A 7,500-nucleotide genomic window follows, 5' to 3' on the forward strand; every position below is an offset into this window, starting at 1 on the left:
ATTGCCCTGTATCCTTCAGTGCAATGGCTATTCTGATTCAACTATGTATTCACAGTTGTTGTGCAATGCCACTGACGCTGTGTTTATGTACACTGATATGTGTGTGTTATGCTTATGCCACGATATTGCCCTGTATCCTTCAGTGCTACTGGCTATTCTGATTACTACGTATTCACAGTTGTTGCGCGATGCAACTGACGCTGCGTTACGTACTCACTACACATTGTTATGTGTAATGATTATGCCGTTGTATTGCCCTGTATCCTTCAGTGCAAATGGCTATTCTGATTACTACGCAGTACGTATTCACAGTTGTTGCGCGATGCAACTGATGCTGCGTTACGTACACACTACACACTGTTATGTGTAATGATTTATGCCATTATATATTGCCCTGTGTCCTTCAGTGCAAATGGCTATTCTGATTACTACGCAGTGCGTATTCACAGTTGTTGTGCGATGCAACTGACGCTGTGTTTGTGCACACTACACACTGATATGTGTTTTGATTTATGCCGTCATATATTGCCCTCTATCCATTAGTGCAAATGGCTATTCTGATTACTACGCAGTGTGTATTCATAGTTGTCGTGCGATGCAACTGATGCTGTGTTTGTGCACACTACACACTGATATGTGTTATGATCTATGCCGTCATATTTTGCCCTATCCTTCAGTGCAAATGGCTATTCTGATCACTACGTATTCACAGTTGTTGTGCGATGCAACTGACGCTGTGTACACACTACGCACTGATATGTGTAACTATTACGCCGCTATATATTGCCCTGTACCCTTCAGTGCAACTGGCTACTCTGATTACTGTGTAGTCACAGTTGTTGTGCGATGCCACCGACGCTGTGTTTTGTACATTGATATGCGTCTATGATTTATGCCGTTATATATTGCCCTGTATCCTCAGTGCAACCGGCTATTCTGATTAACTATGTATTCACAGTCGATGTCGCTATGCCTCTGACGCTGTGTTTTTTGTACACAAAAATGTAACTATGCTTGTGCATAGTCTCAGTCGTCGCTACGGCGACTTGCGCTGCATCTGTGTACATATTGAAGCATTATGCTGTTATGTTGCCCTTCAACGTAATGGACCATTGTGTTTGAACTACGCATATTCATGCAGTTTCGGTCGCTTCAGCGACTTGTGCTGCATTATACACTCAGATGTTTAAAATGTGCACACTGATGTGTTATGCTGTTATGTTGCCCTCTTCCTTCAGTGCAACAACCAGCCATCCTATCTAACTGTGCATATTCACTGTTCTGTCGCTACAGCGACTACACTGCACTTATGTACGTATAAGGACGTGTTTTTGCTCTTTTGTTGCCCTGTTTCCTTCAGTGCAAAACTAGCTATCTTAATCTAACCGTGCATTTTCACCGTTTCTGGATGTATGTACGTACACGGATGTGTTATGCTGTAATGCTGCCCCGTTTCCTTCGGTGCAGCTAGCCATCCTGATCTAACTGTACATCTCAGTTTCTGTCTCTACACAGTTTCTGTCGCTACGGCGACTTACGCTGCGTTATGTACATATATGGATGCGCTACAGCGACCAATGCTGTTGCGTACATGTGCTACGCTGTTATGTTGCCCCGTTTCCTTCAGTGCAACTGGCTATTCTGTGCTAACTCGTTTACTCACAGTTGTAGCTACGGTTACGACTGTGTTTGTTTGCTTACTGAGGTGCTATGCAATTATGGGGCTATTATCTAACTGCGTATATTCACAGTTGTTGTTGCTACGGCCACTATCACTGTGTTTATGTACATTCAGTTATGTGTTGGTATGCACTTCTGTACATCGGCTATAGAACATTGGCTATGTTCTGCAAAGGAGTGTCAGTTCTTCGTGACCCCCTTACTGGCCTATCATCCCCAAGCTATGGAACCTACATGTGTGTCCGCTGCCGGGTCCATAGTTGAGCAAGAAACCTTACACTAACAAGTGTTTGAGAGCTCTCCTTGAGATGGCCTTAATCCACATGCTCTCGCCCCAGCGATGCACTTTGGAGACCTACGCTCATTCTAAGTGAATGATGTTGCATTGTCTCGGACCTGGTGACTGCAGCGTCACTCTCCGTCCGATACCAAGCTGCGTTCCGAAGTCGCTTACACCATTCAGAGCACAGGTTGATCCCTGCCCGCCTTATCTGCTGAGCCGTCAGCCTCGCATGATGCCGATGCTCGGAGTGCTGTTGGCCCTGTAAGGGCTTTGCCGATGTACGTGGATCACTAGGCAGCAGTCTGACCAGCTGTTTGTGTGCTTGGTGGATGGTACTAGGGACGTGCTGTTTTATACTGAGACTTTCTCACTGAATTCGACGCTTTTCAATGTTGGCTTAATGCCTACGGGATTTAGGTATGCTGGCTGTCTTCTCAGAACACGTTCGCCAGGGTTTCGAGTTTGATGCACTGCCTATAGCGTCGTGAGTTTTATTAATGTACTCATGAACTGTTACCACCAGCTGTGCAGTAGTCTGCATTATGCAGAGTTACCATTGCTGCTAACTCTGTGTAATGACTATAATGTTACATAGCTGTTTCCGCATTACGCAGTAGTTTTCAATGTCCTGTTAACTCTGTGTATGGCTATAAGGTTATGCAGCTGTCACCGCTATTGCCGTCGACACTGTGTTAACTCTTGTGCTCGAGTGCTTATGGTGTTGTGCTGCCCTGTCCAGTGCAGTCTTCGCTTCATTGCATTGGATATGCAACTTTGGTAAGGTCGGAGCAGACGTTTCTTGGTCTAGTTTTACCTATCAGTTCGAGTGCTCCTAGCGGCGCTGCTGGCTTAGAACTGTTGTCTCTCGTGGGAGTGTAGCCTGACCCCGTTCAGGGCTTATCTTCACTGCGCTCATGGCGGGATTCTATACAGTTCCCATATACGCCAGTGACGTAATGTCGAAGTAACCGCCTTGAAAGGGAACGTCTCCGGTTACTATCGTAACCTCGGTTCCTTGAGAGGCGGGAACGAGACATTACGTCAGCCGCCGTGCTCGCCGTTTGACCAGCTGTGCTAGCGTTCAGTCTTGATTCTGACGTAATTGTCGCGCACATGCTATTTATACTGCCCGCGGTCCGGTCAGCATTTGCATGTTTCGCGTCAATTGGCCAGCTGTCTCCAGCTGGCGTTAGCCTATAAGATTTCAGTGAAAACGGAGAAGGAGGGAGTTCCCATATACGTCAGTGACGTAATGTCTCGTTCCCGCCTCTCAGGGAACCGAGGTTACGATAGTAACCGGAGACGTTTCGTGTGTACAGCCAATCCGTATATTTTGTGAAACGATGATGTCATCACATCACGTGTTGGCTGCGTCACACGTAACAGCAACAACAATAATGGCGGACTACATGATTGTGTTCGTGCTGCAGAAGCTACTAAGCCTACTAGCTTTATTACAGCAAAATCTATTGCTTCTATGCAACTGTGGTGAGCAACAAGCGATAATGGCCAACACCATCTTCGTCTTCTTCTTCTTGGTTCGTATACAGCGCGCAAGGTTATGCACATGCTCAAAGTCTTCTTCTCCGTGTATAGTGTATCTCTGTGGCAGAATTACAGCGCCCCATACTGGTCTGGCATATATACTACACCGGTTTCAGTCGGTTCCAGTGGTTTCGTGTGTACGCAGACGCAAAGTCTCTTTAATAACTCAGAAGCGCCGCTTGGCAGAAATCAGGTGCTGACAGGCAAAATAGTACAAACAGAAAGCTTCTTAGAAAAATGACAACTGAAGAGCGTCTGCACGTATGGCTCAGGGAATCCCCGGAGGATGCGGAGAAGCGTCCGGGTAGCAGATGAACAGCTTCAGACAATAGTCGGACCCGACAGCCAGAGACAGGGCAAGCAGATGATGATCAGAGATAATAATCAGGAGACGGCACATACCACACTGGACACGACAGGACTGGAGCACGATAGAGAAACATCAGGTACGTAGGCCTAACACACATCAGGTAATACGCTGGCGGGGAACCAAGGAAAAGAGGGAGAAGAAATAGGCAGAGAAATCAGAAGGAAGAGAGAACAGGTGTGAGCGTTAACGAGATGATGAGATATAGAACAGCTGAGAGAGAAGAGAGAAAAGGGGAAACTCTCATGTTTAGAGAGAACACCGTCGTCTTAGTGACTGGTTTGAGTCCTATCTCACAGGTAGGTCCTTCAGGGTCGCATGGAGAGGCGAAGTATCCAAAGCACATCAACTGACCACAGGGGTTCCCCAGGGTTCAGTTCTTGGACCGCTCCTCTTCTCCATTTACACCACATCACTGGGACCCATTGCAGGCACATGGTTTCTCTTATCATTGCTATGCTGATGACACCCAGCTCTACCTCTCATTTCTACCAGATGATCCCACAGTAGCTGCACGGATCTCAAGCTGTCTGGCGGACATCTCGACATGGATGAAGGAACATCACCTGCAGCTCAACCTGGCAAAGACTGAGCTTCTCGTCCTCCCTGCCAATCCGTCTCTACAGCACGACTTCACTATCCAGCTAGATTCTTCCTCAATCACCCCATCAAGGTCGGTCAGAAATCTTGGAGTAATCTTTAATGACCAGCTGACCTTCACAGACCACACTACAAAGACAGCTCGATCATGCAGGTTTGCTATGCACAACATCAGGAAGATCAGGCCCTTCCTAACTGAGCATGCAACACAACTTCTCGTCCAGGCCCTGGTTATCTCTAGGCTTGATTACTGCAATGCTCTTCTGGCTGGACTTCCATCAGGTGCAACTAAACCTCTACAAATGATCTAGAATGCTGCAGCTCGTGTTGTCTTCAACGAGCCCAAAAGGGCCCACGTCACTCCTCTGTTCATCTCTCTGCACTGGCTACCACTCGCTGCTTACAGATCTACTACTGACTCAGCTCCCTCCTACTTTCACTCACTACTACAAGTCTACATCCCTACCAGAAGCTTACGATCGGTCAATGAGCGGCGGCTCGTGGTACCATCACAGCGACGCACAAAATCGCTCTCCAGAACATTCTCATTCACGGTTCCATGCTGGTGGAACGATCTGCCCACCCTCATCCGGAATGCAGAATCCCTGACAGCATTCAAAAGACAACTGAAAACTTCCGTGAAAAGTTAAAAAAAAAAAAACTTTTCTTCTCCTTTAAATCCTCCCTTGTCTGATTTTTGCTACTCTGAGCAATGCCTGAACTTTGTATTTTGAGCACTTCTTGCGTTGTTTTTGCCTCTTCACGATGACTCGCTTGCTTTAGTCCTCAGTTGTAAGTCGCTTTGGATAAAAGCGTCTGCTAAATGACTAAATGTAAATGTAAATGTATTTACTCACTCTAATGTTGTTCCAAACCTGTATTAGTTTCTTTCTTCTGTTGAAAATAAAAGTTATTTGGAAGAATATGGCTAGCTAAACAGTTGCTGGTCCCCATTGACTTCCACAGTAGGAAAACATGTATACTATGGAAGTCACTGGAGTACAGCAACTGTTTGGTTAGCCACATTCTTCCAAATAACTTTTATTTTCAACAGAAGAAAGAAACTTATTCGGGTTTAAAACAACTTGAGAGAGTAATGACAATTAAAATGTTTGGGAGAACTATCCCTTTAATGTTAATAAAACAACAAAACACAGAGGAAATCACTCACTGCTCTTGACTGAGAACTTTAGTAGTAGCTTTAATAATAATCAATGTATAATTTATACAGTGAAGTCTATGTTGTGTTTATTTTCGTATTTGTTCATTTAGCCTAATTACTTTCTTCAATGCTACTGTTAAATACACCTAGCTGAAAAAATAAAGCACTGTTTATTTAATTTGTATATTAAGTTGTGTTTCCTAATTCTTAATAACAAAGAAAATAATGACAAAGATTTTTATCTTCGCCACTTTGGCCTAAATGTCTGCCATTCTTTTTTTCTTTTGTTACCTATAAGGCTTTGTTTTAAAACAGGGACATTAGTTTGGCTGTAATGCTCAGTCACTTGCAAAATAGTAAAACCAACATGAAAAAGAATCGTGATAAAATCGTTAATCGTGATTTTCCTGAAAAAAATCGTGATATGTTATTTTTGCCATATCACCCACCCCTAGTTTAGCTCTGCAGTCCTTGAGCGAGCTCTTAACGCATTATAGTCCTTCGTCTATTGCGATCTCAAAATTCCGGCCAGTTGATAATACCTAGTAGCCTGACTTCGTCATACTCATATTCTGAGTCTGATACTGATCCATTGGGCTGTGATTATGGGGCGTGTTTCAACCGAACAAGGAAAGAAAATGCCTCTGCATTCAATTGGATAGACCTACAACCAATCAGAGCAACGGAGTAAATGACGCATGTTCTTCATTCATCTTTCCGACCGACAAATGCCTTGATCGCGGTTCTCTGTTCCTCTTTTAAAAGCAATGCGCTGTCGATATCTTCTATAACAGACGCGATGGCGGAATCTACACATGATTATTGTTATTTCATAAACAAAGTTCGGGAGGAGCACGTTCAAATAATCAATCCAATCAAATTGTCATCAAACAATACTATGTCTAACGTTACCCTATCAGCATGAGAGGAAGCATATTCACTCTAACTCACCTAACACTCCTCGACAGTTTTTCAGCATCCCTCCACCACCCCGAATCCTCACTCTTGGCTTGTTCTTTCACAGCCAGGAATACGGGGGGAGTAGGCCTACTCTGGGTTCGGGCCGAATACCGATCACGGAGCCTCTCCTCTCCTCATATACGCATTTATTCTATCTGACTTATTTGTAAGTGTGAACTCGTGAAATCTCAATTCTCCAGCGGCAGAACTTTGTTGTAAACGAATTCAACCCAAGCGCTCTTTGGTGACGTGAGGATTACGTAACTGCACCTCATCTGTCAATCATCGTATAAAGCCCGCCCTGGCAATTTGATTGGCCCGACGATTTCTGAACCGGTCATAATTACTCCTCAATGGATCGAGTCCAGACCGAACTTCCAGACCAAAAAATGTTGTGGGCGGGGTTCGGGCTGGCATCCAGGCTAAATACCTAGAATATCTAAATCGACTGCTGACGGTAGATCCTTTTCCTATTTAGCACCAAAACTTTGGAACAAGTCTTCCTACCATTGTCCGGGAAGCAGACACACTCTGTCAGTTCAAAGCTAGACTAAAAACACATCTCTTTGACCTAGCATACACATAATACATTATAGACTTCTATAAGTCAATGTTAGGCTGCATAGATTAGGTCAGCCGGAATTGGGAACACTTCCCTTAAATCCAGATGTACTCGTTACGTCATAAGAAGAATCGTTACGTCATAAGAAGAATGGCATCTACGCTAATATTAGTGTCTTTGTTTATCCCGAGGTTTTCCCGCAGCCTGCCGGATCCAGGCCGTATCCAGATCTGACGAAGGAGATTCGCCTGGACCTGATGACAATGCAGTGCTAAAAGTGTCAACTATCCTCTCCCTATGGAGGACCCCTTTCCCACTCTACAGATAAAGCGTTGTTGAAA

At 44.7% G+C, this 7,500-nt stretch overlaps 1 long non-coding RNA gene across 1 annotated transcript; it reads left to right on the plus strand.

The window, feature by feature from the left end:
* Positions 1-3,269: 3,269 nt before the first annotated feature.
* LOC130084980 (uncharacterized) lies at positions 3,270-3,614 on the plus strand. The gene is made up of 2 exons (XR_008807084.1): positions 3,270-3,342; positions 3,541-3,614. It is a non-coding gene; the product is annotated as an uncharacterized LOC130084980 (long non-coding RNA).
* Positions 3,615-7,500: the final 3,886 nt, after the last annotated feature.

Source organism: Rhinichthys klamathensis, unplaced genomic scaffold (assembly GCF_029890125.1).
Source record: "Rhinichthys klamathensis goyatoka isolate OS25496 unplaced genomic scaffold, OSU_Roscu_1.1 h1tg000070l_1, whole genome shotgun sequence".
Taxonomy (NCBI): domain Eukaryota; kingdom Metazoa; phylum Chordata; class Actinopteri; order Cypriniformes; family Leuciscidae; genus Rhinichthys; species Rhinichthys klamathensis.